Raw genomic sequence first — 19,764 nt, forward strand, 5'->3', positions numbered from 1 at the left:
CAATAGTAATTCTTAGGTATTTAACTGAATTTTCGGCCTACGGATTTGATTGATTTATCATGTAACCGAAGTTTAACGGATTCTTTTAGAACTCATGTGGATGACCACACGCTTTTCATTATTTAGCGTCAATTGCAAATTTTCGCACAATACAGATATTTGTTCTAAATCGTTTTGAAATTTGTTTTGATATTCTCATCACTTTACGGCTGCTCAGGTTGTCTCCTAAATCGTTTACATAGATGAGAAACAACAGAGGGCCTATAACACTCCCTTGGGAAACGCCTAAAACCACTTCTGTTTTACTCAATGACTTTCCGTCAATTACTACGAAATGTGACCTCTCTGACACGAAATTACGAATCCAGTCGCATAAGTGAGACGATATTCCATAAGTACTCAATTTGATTACAAGCCGCTTGTGGGGTACGGTATCAATAGCCTTCTGTAAAACTAGAAATACGGAATCAATTTGAAATCCCTTTTCAGAATTCTTGCCATTCATTCGTTATATACTGACGAAGTGGGAAGTATTACGCACCACAAAAGACCAATCCGATGTTTATCAAAATTACTGAACTTGTCACCATATAACGGATATTAAATGACTAAGCTTTCATTCCACTCGCAACTGATGTCCATCATCAACACCAGTATTAGGTGTGACCCTCACAGGCATGCATATATTATTATAATCGTCGAGGAATGCAAGCAAACAGGCTCCGAATGTCATCCTGAGAAATTACTTCGCATGACTGAAACACAGATGTCACTTCATGAGGATTTTTGGCTAGAGGTTGGTACAATAATGCACGTTTTTCAATGGTACCCAGGCATGCTCTATGGATGAAAAATCAGGGGACAGGACAGATGAGTTACGGATGCGTACATTCCATACTTTCCTCAACGTCTTTGCTGTATGAACTGCAGTTTGGAGGTCTGTATTATCCTACTGGATTTTGCTACTTGGTGCTCAGGTCAGGAAGAGTATGACTACAAGGTTTACCATTCTTGTCACATACAGGCGAATATTCAGCCTCTCTTCAACAATTGCCAAATCAGTTCCCTTGTCATATCCAAAGGCTCGCCACAACCGTGGTCACAGGTGTTAGGGAGCCACGTACGGATCCCGATAATTTCTGCTTCCTATTGCTTCTCACCAGATCGTCTGCGGACACGTTGGATTTCACCTAACCGCCACAAACATAAGCAAGTCTCTTTGCTGAACAGTACAGAATGCCATCAACTGACCCCGTTGGCACTGGCTATAAACCATTTAAGTCTCTGTAGCCAGAACACGTCGAAATTTAAAATCAACATTCCAGTGACTGCCTGTATCCCCTGCCCAGAGTTCAGCTGCTGGCATCCGTCTATTCGTCAGAGCCAGCTGAACAGTCCTGCGGGTTTCTCGCGGTGTAGTCCTTCTTGAGGGACCTGAGACTACTCCACGTTGTTGTCCTGAGCTCGCCTCGTCACTACTGCTACGGCATTCACTGCACTACAGCCAACTAACTGCCTGTGCCTTCGGTCGATATGATGATCCCTTGCCTCTCATGCCAATGGTTCAGCCCTTCTCAAAATCCGAAAGACGGTGATAAGCTGCACGTGCACATCCTCTAGGTTGCGATCTCTACCCTGCTGTAACGTCAGAGGTACCAGTAGTCACCGTGAGCTCACACCACTCTTCTCCTTCAGGAATTGCTTCTTTCTGCACTGAAAATTAGTTGGCATGAGGATGAAATTTTAACCGATACATCCATAAGATATGGTAGTATCTGAGCACCAGTTTGGCAGGGTTCCGTCAACGTGTCCACGGAGTTACAATTTCCATTTCCGACTGTATTTCGAAATTTTCTCACCTCATCCAACTTCTTGCTTCAAACACATGGCGGAACAAGGAAACAAGAAAACTCTAAATAACTTCCACAAAAGTAAAGGAAACGAATTTGCAAGTTATATTGTTGATGGCAAACAATAAATTACAAAAAAATGTGTGTGAAATCTTATGGGACTTAACTGCTAAGGTCATCAGTCCCTAAGCTTACACACTACTTAACTTAAATTATCCTAAGGACAAACACACACACCCATGCCAGAAGGAGGACTCGAACCTCCGCCGGGATCAGTCGCAATAAATTACAACCATTAACTATCGAACAACAACCAAAAATTATTTCCTAAACATAAGATCGGTTATATGATGATCATTCAAACGTTTTGCATTCCAGCAGAGACGGCTGAGATTTTGCATAGCGCTTTGAAAAACTTCCACGGAATTGCAGCGTTCTCCTAGAATCCTTGTTTTCAACTCAGCAATAGCCGTTGAGTGAAGTAGCTCCACAACAAAAAAGCACACCGACAAGTCTGACTATCTTGGTGACCAACGAACGTCTCCAAAGAGTAAAATTACCTAGTTACCAAAACGATGTCGACCGGCTGCCACTGATGCAATGGCAATATGAGGCGTGGCTCCATCTTGCAGAAACTAAGGATGATGAAGATTGTGAAAATTTTGAAATTGTTCTGCTAAAAAGCTTCGACCATATCCTCACATTGTTCTGACATTACTATCTCTCCTCAAAAAAGAAAGGCCGCACCACACTTCCCATTCATACGCCACAGCCAACAGCAACACTTACGCTGTTAACGGTAGTTCGTGCAATAGATAAGGCTTCTTAGGTGTCCAGTATCTAAAATTCTGGTTGTTTACAAACCCACTAATATGGAAATGGGGCCTCATGCGACATGAAACAACTGGAAAAAAAATTTAAAAAAAAAAACTGTTGTCGCGCAATGTGGTCTGATGGTTTCAGTTCCGTGCAGCTCGAACATTATAAGGGTGCAACTCCAAATTACTGTGGACAATTCGACGCGGTTCTGTTTAACATTGCCGTGTGTTACGTTACCGATCGCCGTGGAGTCCTTCCGAATGAAGCCCGAAGTTCTTCAGAGTTTTCTGGTATTGGTTGAGTGCACTGTCCCCCTGGTGTAACTTTTTTCAGAGTTGAATCCGTCTCATCGAAATTTTTAACGCTTATCCAGATGGCATGACGATATGGAACGCGACCATGACGTCCTACATCGCAATGATGTAAGAATTCCCATAGAGCAACGTCAGACTGTCAACATTCTTGTAAAATGCTCTTTACGGCAAATTCACGCTGTTAATCGACCACTGTTCCTTGCTAACTAAAACGGCAAGGAGCTACACACAGAGATATGCCACTCTCACTTTTCTGTTAACTACTACTTTCAATATTTCCCGTTTCCCCGGAAGTTATCTCCTCTTCTAATTCACTCATTTTCTACACTTATACCTCGTCGAAGCAATCGTTCTATGTTATCATCCACTACTCCTTTGATCTCCCCCTAACTTATGTATAGCTCTGCAAGCTTCTCAGGCATACTCTAAGTGTTTTACGTAACACCTTCCTTTCTATTGTAGTTACCCCAAAGGTGATGCGTTTAAAGATAAGTCCCATCGGATTCAGACCCCTTATTGTCATTTCTTTTATCAGGCTCCTGTCCTCCGTCACTTATCGTAGTGCTTCCACATTTGTTTTTCTTTCCCTTCACCTTGGTTCGCTCATCTTCCACTATATCAATATTTCTGTTCCCTCCAATCGGGTCTTAAACTGTGTTCCCAGTCACCAGCATTCATATTTATACGGAAGTGCACTCCGAACAAACAATTAGGCCTATGCGAAGGATTTCTGTATTCCTACATTGATGTATTTACTTGAAACATCAGTTTTAATAACCACGATTGCCTGTATTGCTAGCAATATTTCTCTCTTGACTTTCACTATTATGCATTATCTTCTGCAACATCGGCGACGTAGCAGAACCGCTCTACTTGATTAATTTCAATGCTGTCAGTCCTATCTCCATGTCGATCTCTTTAATATCTTTTTCTAACTGCCGTTATTTCAATTTCTTTCTTATTTACTTGTAAATTTTTCTTTTTAGTGAATCAGATGACAATCTCAACATAGTTTATTTCCTTTTTTCGGCATCTGCTACTGTCGCTACATAACCAGTCAGATGTTTTGCATTACTGATCTTAATTTCTTTAATTTTTATTTAATTGTTTACGTAGCTTCTTCATCCCGTATGTAAAAGAAATAAGAGGATAAAAACCTGTATTACTCCGTTCCCGATTCAACCCTCCTTCACATCCTATTTATAACAACTTTCGAGCTCTAGTTTTTGTAGAGTTAATTTATTCTTCTAACTTTCCAGTCCACTTCAGTTACCTTCATAAGCTTAACAACCATTTCTCAGTGCACTTTACAAAAGAACTTTTCAAATCAATGAAGGTAACATACGATCATATGTTTTACAGCAGCATTAGTGTTTGTAATGACTTCGCTTGTTCGCGTACCTATTCTAAACCCAAGCAATTGTTTTCTTTTATTGTGTTTTTAGTAAATTTGGAGCATGTTATTCGGTGTATAAGGTTTTGTAATTTGTGATGCCAACTGCCTTTGGTGTTTATGGTGTAGATATTGTTCTACTTTAAATTAACTTCTCTAGTTTGGTAGCATTCGTTAATAATATTAAATAGTCATTCTCGCATTTCTTTTTTCAACAATTATGTAGGCAGACCACAATTTACGTTGCTTTTCCGTGTAATCATCTATCGTCCGTTATGCATTCCTTCTTTGCATCTGTTGCTTTCATAGACTGCCTGAAGAACTTATAACCAGTAGGCCCAACACATCTAGGCGACTAAACTAGAAATCACATATCGTGGAGCCAGGTGCATGATCATGGTATAAATCTAGCACAGCCAAAATCTACGGTGCTCTTTTCACATCTTGATACGTTACAATGTTAATGTTTTCATAGGAACATGTCAATAACAGATCTGTTCGAAAATAAAGTGATCTGATATGGCAGCCAATCGCTGACATGGCAAATAGAGGAGAAAGGGAAAGAAGAAACAGGCCTCTCGGCTTTCCTTCTTTTAGTGCAACACGATGGATTTCTTTTAGAAAAGGGTTGGCTTCTCATTGGACTAGATTGTTTTAACTAGGCAAAGTGAGAAAATACAACTGTGTCGTGCAATAAGACAGATGGATGCTTATGATATAATGTTACGGAGTATACGAAGCGTAAGCTGAGGAATGGCGCGATCACGCGCTCAGTTTCTAGTGGAAACTGAATTCAAAACAAATTCCTGGCATCTACCAGCTGTATCCATCCTTCATGCTCTGCGAGTGGAAATATCTGGAGCTCTGGCGTAAACTTCTGCAACTTACGGAATTAGAGGACACATAATTCTGGATTAGTTCGAAAATGGTTAGCACACGCAAATGAACTCCCAAGTACTTAGGGCATATGGCGGCAGAATATACACGGTCGTTTATTTTTTTATTTTTTTTTTTACTGATTTGACCTACTAAGGGCGAGTTGCGTTTTGAAGGAGCGATGATTTCTAAAGCCGTGCTGATGCATGGACAGCAACTTCTCTGTCAAGGAAATTCATTATATTCGAACTGAGAATATGTTCGAGAATCCTGCAACAAACCGATGTTAAAGATATTGGTCTGTAATTTTGAGGATCTGTCCTTCTACCCTTCTTATATACAGCCGTCACCTGCGCTTTTTTCCAGTCGCTCGGGACTTTACGTTGGGCAAGAGATTCGCGATAAATGCAACCTAAGTAAGAAGCCAATGCAGTACAGTACTCTCTGTAAATCCGAAATGGAATCTCATCAGGACCTGGCGATTTATTTATTTTCAACCCATTCAGCTGCTTTACAACTCCAGGGATGTCTATAACTAAGTCCTCCTTACGGGAATCTGTATGTTTGTACGATCCTCCTGCGTGAAAGATTTCTCAAATGCTAAATTTAAAATTTCAGCTTTCGTTTTGCTGTCTTCCGTTGCCAGGCCAGACTGATCAGTGAGTGACTGGATGGAAGCCTTCGACCCGCTTACCGATTTTACGTGAGACCAGAATTTCCTTGGGTTTTCAGCAAGATCTTTTGCTAAGGTATCACGGTGGTAGTGGTTGTATGCTTCGCGCATCGCTCTTTTTACAGCAGCACGAATCTCTACTAACTTTTGCCTGTCTTCATTCTCCCGATCTTTCTTGTACCGCGAGTGCAACTGTCTTTGCTTCCTGAGCATTCTCCGAATTGCGCTGTTAAACCACGGTGGGTCTTCTCCGTCCGTAACCCACTTTTTCGGCACATACTTCTCCAATACGTGATTTACTATGTGTTTAAAATTTGCCCATAATTCTTCCACGTCCATCGTACCGGAAGTAAATGAAGATTCATTTACTAAGTGGGATGCTAACAACTACCTATTTGCTCTTTCTAGTAAGAATACTCTCCTAGCCTTCTTGACCGACTTTTTAACTTTCGTAACCATAGTCGTAATGACAACATCATGATCACTAATCCCTGTCTCAACACTGACACCGTCGATGAGGTCTGGTCTGTTCGTGGCTACCAGATCTAAAATATTTCCATTACGTGTTGGCTGTCGATTTAGCTGCTCAAGACAGTTTTCGGATAATGTGTTCAAAGGTTATTCACACGACGGCTTGTCTGTACCACCTGTAATGAATCCATAGACATCCCAGTCTATACTAGGTAGGTTGAAGTCGCCTCCGACTAATATAGCATGATCCGGGTACTTCTGCGATACAGAGTGTAGAGTTCCTTTGAATGATTATAGAACTGTCACGTCCTTCGAATGATTCTAGAACTGTCACGGTGGAACCTGGTGGCCGGTAATAACACCCGACAATTAACTTTATTTCTCATAGCCCTGTTAAACGTGTCCAGATAACTTCACAATCACACTCTACTTCGACCTCAGTAGACACAATATTTTTGTCAATTGCAATGAACACACCATCTCCTACGGTGTCTAATCTGTCTTTCTGATACACGTTCCAACCCTCACTAAATATTTCAGAACTTCTTATCTCGTGGTGCAGCCAGGTCTCACTTGTATATAAATTTTGTAGTCTTTTGTATTCTATCATAATCAGTTTCCATATGTTTCGCTTCACATCTGCCACGTACTCTATTTTCTAGTTGTAAATATACGAAATGGGTGAAACATTACTGAGTATACACTTATAGAGTGACAGGGCTAGCGACAAGAGTCAATCGTAAGAGACTGTAAACATATTGGCGAGGAGTTGCTATCGAAGTCCTGCCTGGCTATTACGATTTGCGATTCCCAAAAATCACCAAAGGCGAATGCCGAGATGGTTCCTTAATTATAGCCACGGTACGCACGTTGTAAATGAGCCAGCGTTCAGTCGACGGAAGTCTAGTTAAACCTAACTTCCGTCCTTCTCTAGCGGTCACCACTGATATAACAATTCGAAAGTAATTGAGCACAATCGAATATAGTGTGCTGGAACAATATTCGCAATTAATGAGCATTGACAGAGCAATCATATGCGACTCGTTTACAAAAAAATAAATAAATATAACGACCCACGCTGGGAGTGTATATGGGCGTATAATTCCACTGTTGTTATTTCACTCTGCATTCATTAGTGGTAGTTGTTTTTTAACCCCTGGAAATAATATGTTTACGTGAAAAATGTTGTATTGCACTTTGGTTCGGAGAGCACGTTAAATTGTATATTCCACTACAATTCGTTGCCTAAGTCAGTACATAGTTTGGACGAACACGACAAACCTCATCCAACAGGACCAAATCCGCAGAAGAGACATGTGGTGTTGAAACTAACATTCGGGCTGAGTTACGCTTGTAACACTCAATAATGGCACCACTATATAATGTACATACATGGTCACGCCTGCGTAGAACATTTGTTGAGACATGAATAGGTCGACCGAAGTCCGCCAGGACTGAACGCTATTTGAGTTTTAAACTGTGGGATGAAGGGTGCATGGTTGAGGGTGGGTAGCAGTAAAGCGCCTTTTTAGGCGCTTTACTGCTACTTTTATCCATTACCATGAAAATCTTGAATCTGTCACATTCGAGTGCGGAAGAAACCGCGGTAACGTAAATTAGTATGAACTTAGTCCAGTGTTCGAAACACTACGCCATCTCATTTAGTATACGTATTACTGGCGAAGTGAGTAGATCAATGCTTGGCGAAGACATGAGGCTATTCTGATATAAAACATACTATTTTTTTTAATTGAATCCTGCAGCAATAATCGCTGGAGATAGGTTGTGGCCCAAAAGAAAGAAAAGAAACAGCAAGAAATGAAAATTCACAGTTTTAGTTTCCGTCCATTTGTGTGAGAAGCATGGATGCAAACTCCAATGTATGAATTAAAAAATTCCGTCACTGGACAGTTAGTAATCTATATACAAAATTTAAGATTAGTTTGGAACAGACAGTAACGTATCTTCTACAGGACATAATTTCGCTGTAACGAAGAAAAAAATAGCCGCCGTGGGAAAACGCGCAGTGGGAAGCAGACTATTGGTAAACATTAAAATCCAGACGCGTGCACGGGGCTTAAATCGAAACTGCGAGCTATGGGCACTAAGCATGGCCAACCAGATGACTATTATACATTCAATGCGTTTTCATCCTCTGTGCAGCTACGGAGTCTAAAGAACGGAGAATAACCTTTTTTAAAAATTTCAAATGATTTTGAATTTTTTAAAGTAGATAATGGAATACGGGATGAGGTTGAACGTATCTTGCAACACACTTGCATTTTCAAACACTGGAAGAGCTATAAAATCTTATCCGCGATGGCTGGAGAACTCAGCGACTGTGTGAACTATGACGATGAGAGAAACACTGCATCCATTCACAATTCCGGCAAATGAACTATTTATTTTGCGCACCGAAATTCATCTTTAGTCTCGGCAAATTACTTGTTTCACACAGAAAGGCCGATTCCTTCCTCAATACTTGTCGAGCCCGAGCTGGTGTTCGGTCTTGTCGACGACGACAGCACGTTAAATCCATACCATGCTTGATTCATGGACAGTGGAATAACTTCAAAGTTACGTATGTACGAACTCACAGAAACTTCTGTTTACCGGTACACGAAACTATCAGTTGTAATGCTAAAGACAATGCAGTAAGCTTCTCCCCTATCAGTACACAGGAACTTGATACTATCTAATATCGGAGGTATACTCCAAGGTAATAGAGAAAGTGTATGAATTAATACGTGATGCTTATATGGTTTCAGTATACAGGGTGACGCAACTACAACAAGCCACTAAAGATCTTTCTAGAGCATGTAAATATATCGAGAAGGCTCTCGGAAGAAGTGCCGCAAACATTTGTCCTAGTGCACCAAATTTGAGCAAACACGTGACTCCAGACGGTTCATGTGTTTACGTTTGCGCTTGAAGTTGCTCAGTCTGTGCTCTGCTGAAGTAGCGATCAGGCAACTTGCTCGTGAAGCTATTCAGACTTTTACAATGTAAACGGCAGTATAATAAGTGGATTTGGTTTTCGTTTACGGCGGGTGTTACCAGTCAGAGCGAGACCTACGACTCTCGTGGATATTAAATGCCGTATAACATGGCCCTGCGCTGCGATAAGCTCTGTATATCCGAAGTGCAGCATTATCTCTCCGGAAATGCTTTACAGCGTGGATTAGTGCTCAAGGTATCCCGATAGTGGCAAGCCCTCACGATCTGTCTTTGCAAACATTGCACAAAAAATTAAGAAAGTGGAGATATTAGGAATAAAGGTGCGGCAATGAAAAAGAACAGTAATCGAAAAAGAAATTTCAGCGGCTGTAAAACAAAATCCACGTAACGCTACAAGTAATCTCTGGAGTGCCAGTAGTATCAACCACAGCGGTGACATCTGAATTCTGCGTTCAGATGCATGTCAGCCTTTCCACATTTCACTCCATCGGTAATGTCTTCAAAAATCAGTTACACTTTATCTGTATGGTGTTTCTGGAAACTGCAAAATGATGCGGCGTTTTTATACAAAATTTTGTTTACGGATGACTCACTGATTACAGGCCACAGGACAATCATTCTTTGCAGTATGCACTACTAATCAGTAGAATATCCAAGCCGGTTAAAAAAGTGAATAAAGAATGATCTTCGACTGTCAACGTTGGGCCCGCACATGTCAAGAATCGCATCGTTGGTCCGTCTTTTATTTATGGAACCGTAACTACCATAAGCATTAACAATTCCTAACAGATATGCTTTCGGAATCATTGGAAGAAATCCCACTGGACATTAAGTGGCAAAATGAATGCCCCTCCCATTCCGCACAGATAATTATGGACCTTGTTAAAAAAATACTTTGAGATAGTTGTGTCAATCGTTCGGGAAACACACGTTCGCCAGACTTAAAAGCTCTGCACTTTAACCACGCGGAAAATGAAAACAAGTTTACATGGAAACACCTACGACTCTCGTGGATATTAAATGTCGTATAACATGGCCCTGTGCTGCGATAAGCCCGGATGATATCCGAAGCGCAGCATTATCTCTCCGTAAATGCTTTACAGCGTGGGTCAGTGCTCAAGGTCAACACTTTGATCACTCCATACTAAAGCCATAACAATAAATACATGAACCGTATCGGAGTTAATGTATTTGCTTAATTGTGGTGCAGTAGGGTAGATGTCTTCGGGGATCCTTTCTACTGACGGCGAGACACTAGTTTGCGGCGTCATTCTCTTGTTACTATTAGTTCAAGCTCCACAAATGTTACCCCTTTGGAGTCCTTTTATAGGCTCTTTCCTGTGCCATGAAAAAATTATTCACTACCACAAAAGAAATAATGTAGTTGGTGCATAATTCGGGGGCTATAAATGCTGAAAATTTCTTGCATGAGTCAGAAACTTCGCCACACTGTTCGCTACAACTTAGCGAAAAACCGCGTCTCGATGTATTTACTCGTTCGAAGTTTATTTTGAGTGGCCTGTCTTTATTAAGTGTCTCACCTGGTACAAATCTACCCCAAAGAAAAAATATATTTATTGCGTCTTGATTAGGGGTCCCCAAACTTTTCCTCTGACGGCACACTTTGAGAATCCTGGTACTCTGATGGAACACGTGATTTGTTGTGTTCTCCTATGGTCGAAGTGGTGTGATAATTCTACGCCTCTAGCGGAAAGTGTGAAAGTCTGATTCATCCGGGAAACAACTTAGTGTTTGAAGTGCTGGGAAGAAATAGGAAAGTTCAAATTGATTCTTCTAGCCATGTCACGCAAAGCAGATCTTTTTTTTTGGGGGGGGGGAGAGGGAGAAGGAGAAGAGGGGGGGATAGAGAGAGGGAGGAGGAGGAAGGGGAGGAGAGGGAGGAAGAGAGAGAGGGAGGAAGAGAGAGGGAGGAAAAGAGAGAGAGAGAGAGAGAGAGAGAGAGAGCGCACTGATGTTTAGTTTGGAACTATTTGTATCAACTGCCACGCAGGATTAGTGAAATTTCTGTTTCTGGAAACACGATCTTTCGGGATCGCTTTGGAAAGAAGACGAAGATCTAAAGGTTATTGGTTTTACTAATAGAAGGGATTTCTGCAAATGAATAATTCTATAATTCCTATGTCGTGCAAAACTATGCACCGCATATTACTGTTCTTTTGCGTGCTCTCTAATTCTAAAAAGATACACTTTCATTTTTATGAGTGGAAAGAATTTATGACATCTCGGGAAAAAAAATCTTATGTAATTGGCCAAATCACCCACTCGCTGTTAAATTCGTTTCAAATACTCATCACTCTCATAATAACACCTTAGACGGAGTCATAATTTTATCGTATTGACAATTTATTTAGCAGCAAGTACTTTTGGGCGACAATTTTTTCTTCAAACTGAGGCACACAATTCCATTGTACCTAATGCAATGCAGTATCCCCCCCCTCCCCCGCTTCTTACCGGGTGGCATGGAGGTCACTATAGACTGAAAATGATATGTCTGGAGAGTGTGGAGGATAAGGCAGCACACTGATTTCGTTTTCTGTGCAACAGTCACGCACCAAAAGGGATGAATGCATTATCGTGATGCAAGAGTTATGAATTGTCTCGCTGCATTAAGGGGCCGTTTCCTTCTCACATTTACTCGCAGGGGTAGTAACACGTCCCTATAGTACCATCGATTAAAAGTTTGTCCCTGTGTTACGAATGCTTCAAAGTCAAAGAAATCTATCAGCATGGTTTGACATTTGACCTGACTTGATGGGCTTTTTTTTTGTCTTGGAGAACCTTCCACAACCCATTGTGAAGATTGAACCTTGGGCTCTAAATCATAACTGTAGACCCACGTCTCATCACCAGTTATGATTCTCTTAAGGAACATCTCGTTCTCATTTGCGCGTTTCAAAAGCTCTTCTCAGATCGCGAGGCGAAGGTCTCACTGGTCTTGATTCATGATCCGTGGGGCGAACTTGGCAGCAACATAATGCATTCAACGATGCCGTTAGGATTTCGTGACATGATCCAACTGAAATGTTACATTTTCCTGCAATCTCTCGGACAGTCAGTCTTCCGTTGACGTCCCTCACATGAGCGATGCTGGTAGACGGCGAAGGCGTCCTGAACGAGGTCATCTTTAACTTCCGTCCGGCCATTTTTAAACCGTGTGAACCATTCGAAACACCGAATATTGCTTAAGCACTCGTCACCGTAGGCTTCCTGCATAATTTCGTGTGCCTCTGTAAATGTTACATTCACAAACTGTGCGACACAATGTTCTACTCTATACTCCGGCACTGCCACATTAAACGCAGGCGTGTGCAGGGATACTAACCGCATTTCGCTCCAATACACCACTGGCTCGAAATTACGAATATTCCGGAATTTTTTGAACAGACCTTGTCCATCTCGTTGATGTTAACTCACCGCTGGTTCTTCGTCCCGGGTACTCTCTCTCCAGATTACTCTGTGGACTTTGTTTATCTGTGGTGCCCTCTCCACTTGCGCGTTTTCTCGTTGTTTGTTTTTCTATTCACACTCGGCGGGCCGCTGTTGACGGCACCAGGCTGGTCGGTCCAACCTCAGCGGGTTACTTTTGAGCTGTTCCTGACGTTCGGTCAAATCCCATTCACTATAACTGGCGACGAGGTAAAAGGTTAGCAGAGCACCATGGACACAAGACTTGTCAAACTTTTGGAACACCAACAGCTGCTACTGCAGGAGCAATCGCAACATCAGTTCCAACGGCGACAACAGAAACAGTAAAATGAGATACTCCATCAAGAAATTCAGCTTCTGAAGGATCAATTGCAGATAAAGGGTACTTACTCAATATCGAGAGTAGTCAAGTTACAGGCAGAGAGCTGCCCATCCCTGTTCCCGCCAAATAACTACTGTGACATGTTTGGAATGTCTGAAACAGCACTTCACCACCTTTCAACAAGCCACTGATGACAGTTTCAGATGGTCACTCTTTCCATCTTGAGCTTCCCTGGAGACGTTTTTCTTACTGAAGTTGACTGCACTCTCGAATCCAGTCGTCCTAACATTCAAGGATATGTGCACGTTGCTTTATAATTATTATTTACAACAGTTCTATGTGGCCATAATGCGACTTGGATTCATCAATACCACAAAAACCTAGTCAGCCATATCGCTCATGGATGGTTGATTTATAAATATTAAACTACCAACTGATTCTTTAATTAGAGACATATTGGTTCATTTCACTCCTAGTCCAGAAGTACATACGTCAACACTCAAACCAGTCAACCTGTAATTCGAAGATACTTGGAAAATTGCACACACTTTCAGAATCCCACAGGCAGAAAATGAGGGCCTCATGACCTGACTACAAGTAGCAAGAGTCAAGACACCACAGGAATGTGAAATATCCATAAACCACTTCCAAGATGGTTGTGTTGTGATTCATCAATATCGTACATATCACTGACCTCCGAACAACCAGTTATATCCCACTGGTGTGGGCGGTGGGGTTTTCTGTCATTCTCAGATTGCTTTACAGCACATGCATATGCAGAGTATCTGGACCACTGAGCATACTGTACCCACTGTGGAAAGATGGATACCTCTGAACAAGAGGCTGTAAACTGTCATGGCAATGACATTCAGTTCCCCGAGTGCATCAAGGAATGGTGCATGAACTCCAAGCAATAGTTGCTCCTGGCAAACCTTTTATTAACAGTTGATTTTTAAACCTCACAGCTGCAAACAAGGACATCCAAGACCTGTGTCCTTGGTAAATCTCCAAATGTATGTTGTTCTAGGTTCCCCAGAGTACACCAAACCCTTCCGTATGTTAGTAGCATAAGGAGACAGTTCCCCTCCAGGGTAAATTCACAATCGGCAAAGCCTACAGGAAGGTCACATGGCTGATAAAGCTGTTTGTTGTAGATAGTCAATCAGTCAGAAACAATTTCAGTCTGGGTTCACTTTAATTCTCCATCACTGCCAAAATTCAGGCCACCTCTGACATGGTTCCTTTGCAGGAACTTCATGACCTTCGTGTCACATTTGCACCACAGATTTCCTGGCTCGTATCTCCTTATGACCAGATGCAGTGCCCTGTTTCTGCCAGGCATAGCCCATCCTGATCTCCAGACAGCTGCTATATATGAACACTGTTAACTTCATGAGGCAAGGGTGATGAACCAATTAAAACAAGCACTTGGGCTGCACCCCTATCAGTGATTTATGGTGATTTTAAATCAACAATTAATGTGTAGGCATAAGTAGAAACCTACCCTATATCGCATCCAAAACACCTCCTCACAAAGTTTGTGGTAGGAAACATTTTGGTAAAATCACTCTTGCTGACACATATCTGAAAATACCTCTGGATGGAGAGTCACAAACTTCCCCTTCAACACTCAAACTTCCCCCTCAACAAACACTCCCTTCAGCTAAAATAAATATAATTGCTTGCCTTTTGGAATCTCTTCTGCTCCTGCAGTCTTCCACAGATCCCTGGGGTTAATCAGTTACTTGTTCCATAGATGAAATTCATGATAAAAATTATGATGTACAAGGTGTCAAAAGAACAAGCATAGAACACACATAAACAATTAAGTAAAAAATAAAATAATAATTATATGGCTCCTTGATGGCCTTTTACAGACTTCTTTTCTTTAACGATTAATTATTAAGAATTTCTTTATGATGTAGAAGGAGTTGTGGAGGAGAAAGCTCTATAAACTACATTTGAAAACATTGCTGGTATCTGTCAAGACATTTTATTTCCATGTGTACATTTCCAAAAAATTTTATAGCTGCATATTTCACCCTTTACTGCGTCAAAGCTAAATTCATATCAGTGAATGAGGATACACAGTGTATGTTAACTTACTGACTTCTATATCTACTTGGCAACTATTCTTGTGGCAAAAGTAACAATGTCTGTCCCACTTGCAATGTCCATATTGACAACTTCACTGCCATGGGCATCATATGTCAGTAATGCCTGCAAAAGATTTGCACACTATTTACTGTGGCTAAAGTGCTGCTTGGACAAGTGCCAGATTTTTGATGAGCAAGGGAAACACCTCAGGCATTTGCTAAACGAGGAATCCAACATACCATGCAACGTCACAGCCCCCTAAACTTACAAGAGCTGTAAGCTTTTTTGGATAAGGTGAATTGTTATTCAAAGCTTTTCCCACAATCACCCAATATTGTGCATCTACTAATCCATTTCTTCACAGTGTTGCATACACGCAACATGAAGTTTCCAGAAGCTTATGTTTTTCATGGGGTGTTAGACTAACCGTGAAACACAAAATTCACAGAGAACTTTCAAAGGCTTTTTAATACATCCATGATGAGTTTTATATAATAAGTTTATTATGACTGCAATTTAAGACCTTAAACTTAGTGTTATGTTTGCACAACACTGGGAAGTAATGGGTTAGACCAGTTGTAGAATAAATGCTTTTGGTACATGTGGACAGATGCCTGTGAACAACTCTCAAGCAGTTGATGTGTGTGCGGTAATCAGCACACTGTCTTACACCATTTTCACCATTGTGTCAACTAAAGCACTCTGGTTATGGATGCCTCTCCACAGGGCACTGATGCAGTGCTAGCACTTACAAACAATTATGGTACTGTGTAACCTAACACTTATGCATCAAAGATGATGACATCCTCTCAAAGGAACTACTCACACAGGGTGTATACGTGGACAAGGAAAAAAAATTCCCAGACTTTTCCCGGTTAAAAATACACTTTCTCCATGTTAAGTGGCAGTATACTCTTATTAGGCACTGTAAAACTCATCTATCCTTTGAATGTTAATGGTTTTACATACCGAAGTAGAATTTCCCGGCACTTTAGACAACGTAACTCAGGGGGGGAGGGGGGGAACACGTTTTGAAAGACCTTTGATGTGCTGCATATTTTCGTATTACGAAGGTATAAATTCGAATTCCACCAAACACTGCATGTCACTTTCCGAAGCATTGAAATCGAGATTGCGATGTGCTTTTGTAAGCCAGTCATAGCTCATGTCACGTGATCTCGCCAGCTGACATGTGATGTAGTCAGCCAATAGCAAGTTCACTCTTAAGTAGCGCGAACACACAAGTAAGAAAAGTTAATTGTTTAAATTAATATACATAGCATTCACCTATAATATTGGTCTTGAAGATTAATATGCTGGAAGAGAAGCTAAGCTTCCACATATAATGTTGATCTTTTTTGCGCTTGTTACACTTTAAGATACATCACACAAATGTGTCAGTAAAATTTTTAATAACGACATAAATGTCTGATGTTCTGGACTCTAAAGTCTTCTAAATGGTCGTCCTCAAAGAGTTGATTTTTAAATGAGAGTCAAACGCTTTGTGATTTAAGAAATTAATCGTGCATTCTCGCACATAGCTCATCTTACGTAAAAGGAAATCTCCTTTGAATGTTACGCTTTTCAAACCACCATTCGCAATATTTTCCTGCGACCTGTTAGAAATAGGTTCGTTTCAGCAGTTGCAAGAGAGCGCCAGACAACAAGCGTCACCGCGCTTGCGCAGCTACGATGACGCAGGAAGCCCATATGGTCGTACATCTTACATTATGTCATAAAAGAAACAAGACATCAGAGGATACTTCAAGAGCGTCGGAATTTCGTGAACCATACTAAAACGCATAATTCGGCTTAAAATGCACATTCGTATGCAAATTTTCTTGGAGGTATCAGTACTGTATTATCTCATGTTTGGTTCTTTATTATGGCATAATGCCATACGTGCACTTGAAATGCAGCGCAAAGTTGAAACTAGCCAATAGTGTGAAATTAAACACTTCGTTTCAAATAAATTGACTGCCTCAGCAGAAAAGATTAATGAAAGCCAAATCTCTCTAGCAAACCGGCCAAAATAACTTCATTGTTCTGTAAGGCGATTAATGTTTGACTGTCAGAAAGGTGGAAATAAAATCTAAAACTAATAACATATTTTAGCTTTCCGTAATTACGCCAACGTATTTTAATTCATTTGATAGCTCCCCGCCACAAAAATCCGTTTTGTTATCATTTAACGTGAGAGCAATAAACGAAGAGGAAACAACAAAACCACTAAACGTAAACACAGGTCACGCGGAGACGACACAGCTCCCCACCACAACTCAAACTGCTCTGTGCATCAGCCCCAGATTTACTAATTTCCGAACCGGGGCAATATTAAGTAGTGGCGCCCAGCCGCCCATCTGTAACGAGAAGCGGAAGAAGGTACTACTCATATGCGACTCAACGACGCATGCGCAAGAGCCCGCCCGCAATGGCTCAAACGAATTAAACAGTTGTCACGCCACTCTCATCGGAGACAATTTGTTGTTACAAAGCATTGCATAGTCTTCCTAAAGTCTTTGACACACTTTGCTGTTGGCAGACGCTTGTATGAGCAATTTTTTGTTGTAGTATACGGCGCATTTCCTTTGCAACTTTAGTTTTATTTTCTTTCTTTTTTTTTTCTCCTGTTCATGTTTTGTTGTTGCAGTATTATTCTGCAGTAGCAGGATACAGTAGTATCGTTTGTTAGAGTATTGGTTCTTACCAGTCAAAATCACATAAATTTAACTTAAAACTAAAACAATGAAAAATTCCCGGAATTCTAAACAATTCCCGGGTTTTTCCCGGATGAAAAAATTCCCGGGTTTTTCCCGGATCTCCCGGTTGTCCCGGGTCGTATACACCCTGTCACAGACAGAAAAGAAGGCGTCATCAACTGTATTTACAATTAGAAAATTCTACATTTACCTATTTGAGATTAAGTTCACTGTAATTATGGACAGCAAACACTGATAGCACTATTTGGGCCATGCTCCAGTCTTCCACAATGGGTAGTGCAATGGCTCCAATGTCAGGAATTTTTCCTCAGTTCCTACAATTACGCCATTAAGTTGAAGCCAACTGCACAACAAGCAAATGCAAATACTCTATTTCTCCTTCCCGCATAGGCAGACCTGCCTTTGACCAGCAGGAAATCTTGTTTCAACACAGACACAGAATGGAGACAGATCTTTCAAAGATTTCCCATAACACCTCCATGAATCATTGCACACAAATGAAGTGATCTGATCTTGCGACAAGTCATGCGCTATGTGCTACATGATTGGTCCACGTACATTTCAAAGAAGAAAACTCAAGATCTCCAGACTTGATCCTTCATCTACGACTGTCTGTCAGTTAACAATGATGTTCTCCCACTAGAAGCTGAGAGATGCATACTGAGTCATTACCCTAGCCACCCTGTGGCCTCAAGTTTTACAACTACTCTGTCAGGGGCCTTGGGAATATCATGGGTGAAAGCTTTAGGAGGTAACATGCTTACTGGCTTGGTCTAAACAAGGCCATGGAAGCCATGGTGCACAACTGTTCAGCTTGTGCCTGGTATCAGGTAGACCATGTCAATTTTTTGTCCCCTGGTCCACTCCCTTTTGACACTGAGACTGCTTTCCTTTGAACTTCTTCGGCTATTTCTGGGCTCTATGTGAATGCATACTCTTAATACTGGTAAGTGGTAAGCATGGTGCCTACCACAACAAAAGCCACAATAAACATGCTAGTGCAGGTTCTAGCCATGTAAAGGCTTCCCTAAATTGCAGCATCAGATAATGGGCCCCAATTCATGGTGGCAGCTTTCAACCAACTATATACATAAAAGGCAAAAAACAACTCTTTAGTCTGTCATTTCACACATTCTCCAATGGTAAAGCCAAGCATATGGTAAGGACATTTAAGCAGCGAACGTTGAAAGCAGAGGGAACCATCACTGCAATGGTATTACTCACAATGTTCCAGAGCAGGACCACTGCCTTCCAAGACTGTAGTCCATCGGAGTTCCTCCATGGGAGACAACTGTGAACTTCATCTCCTGACCTCAAAGCCCTGCAGAATGCTAGACCCGGCACTCAGGGCAATGTATGCCAGGCACTGCAGTGTGGGAATGCTTGTATGGAGCGGAAGATACTTGGACCCTAGCAACAACTGTTAAAGCACATGCACAGTGCATTACTCCAATTGACACTCTGAAAGGTTTGGAGTGTCCTCATACAAAACCAACTATTCCTATTCATAGCAACTGCCTCACCACCCAGGGTATGCTCTGAATTAGAAAGCTCACCACTGCCAGTCCCACATCCTCAACCACATAAGTTGTGGCCTTGAAAACCAATGGCAATTTCATTAGGCACAGACTTGGAGCCCTCCATGCAACCTCCGCCACCACAGCCAATAATGTCCTCATTGCCACATTCTAGCATACTTCCAGACATGCCAGGGTCCTTACAATAGTGATGGGCTTAAGTGCCTTGCCACCAACCGTGCCACCAGTTCACCTTCGAAAACATCATCCAGGCCATTTCTGGCTATAAGCACCCATTTCATGGGGG

At 41.4% G+C, this 19,764-nt stretch overlaps 1 protein-coding gene across 1 annotated transcript in view; it reads right to left on the minus strand.

The window, feature by feature from the left end:
- LOC126191343 (SUN domain-containing ossification factor) overlaps positions 1-19,764 on the minus strand; it is a 281,108-nt gene that overhangs the window by 226,832 nt on the left and 34,512 nt on the right. The gene's annotated exons all lie outside the window — the stretch shown is intronic.

This window comes from Schistocerca cancellata, chromosome 6, assembly GCF_023864275.1.
Source record: "Schistocerca cancellata isolate TAMUIC-IGC-003103 chromosome 6, iqSchCanc2.1, whole genome shotgun sequence".
In the NCBI taxonomy this organism is placed as follows: Eukaryota; Metazoa; Arthropoda; class Insecta; order Orthoptera; family Acrididae; genus Schistocerca; species Schistocerca cancellata.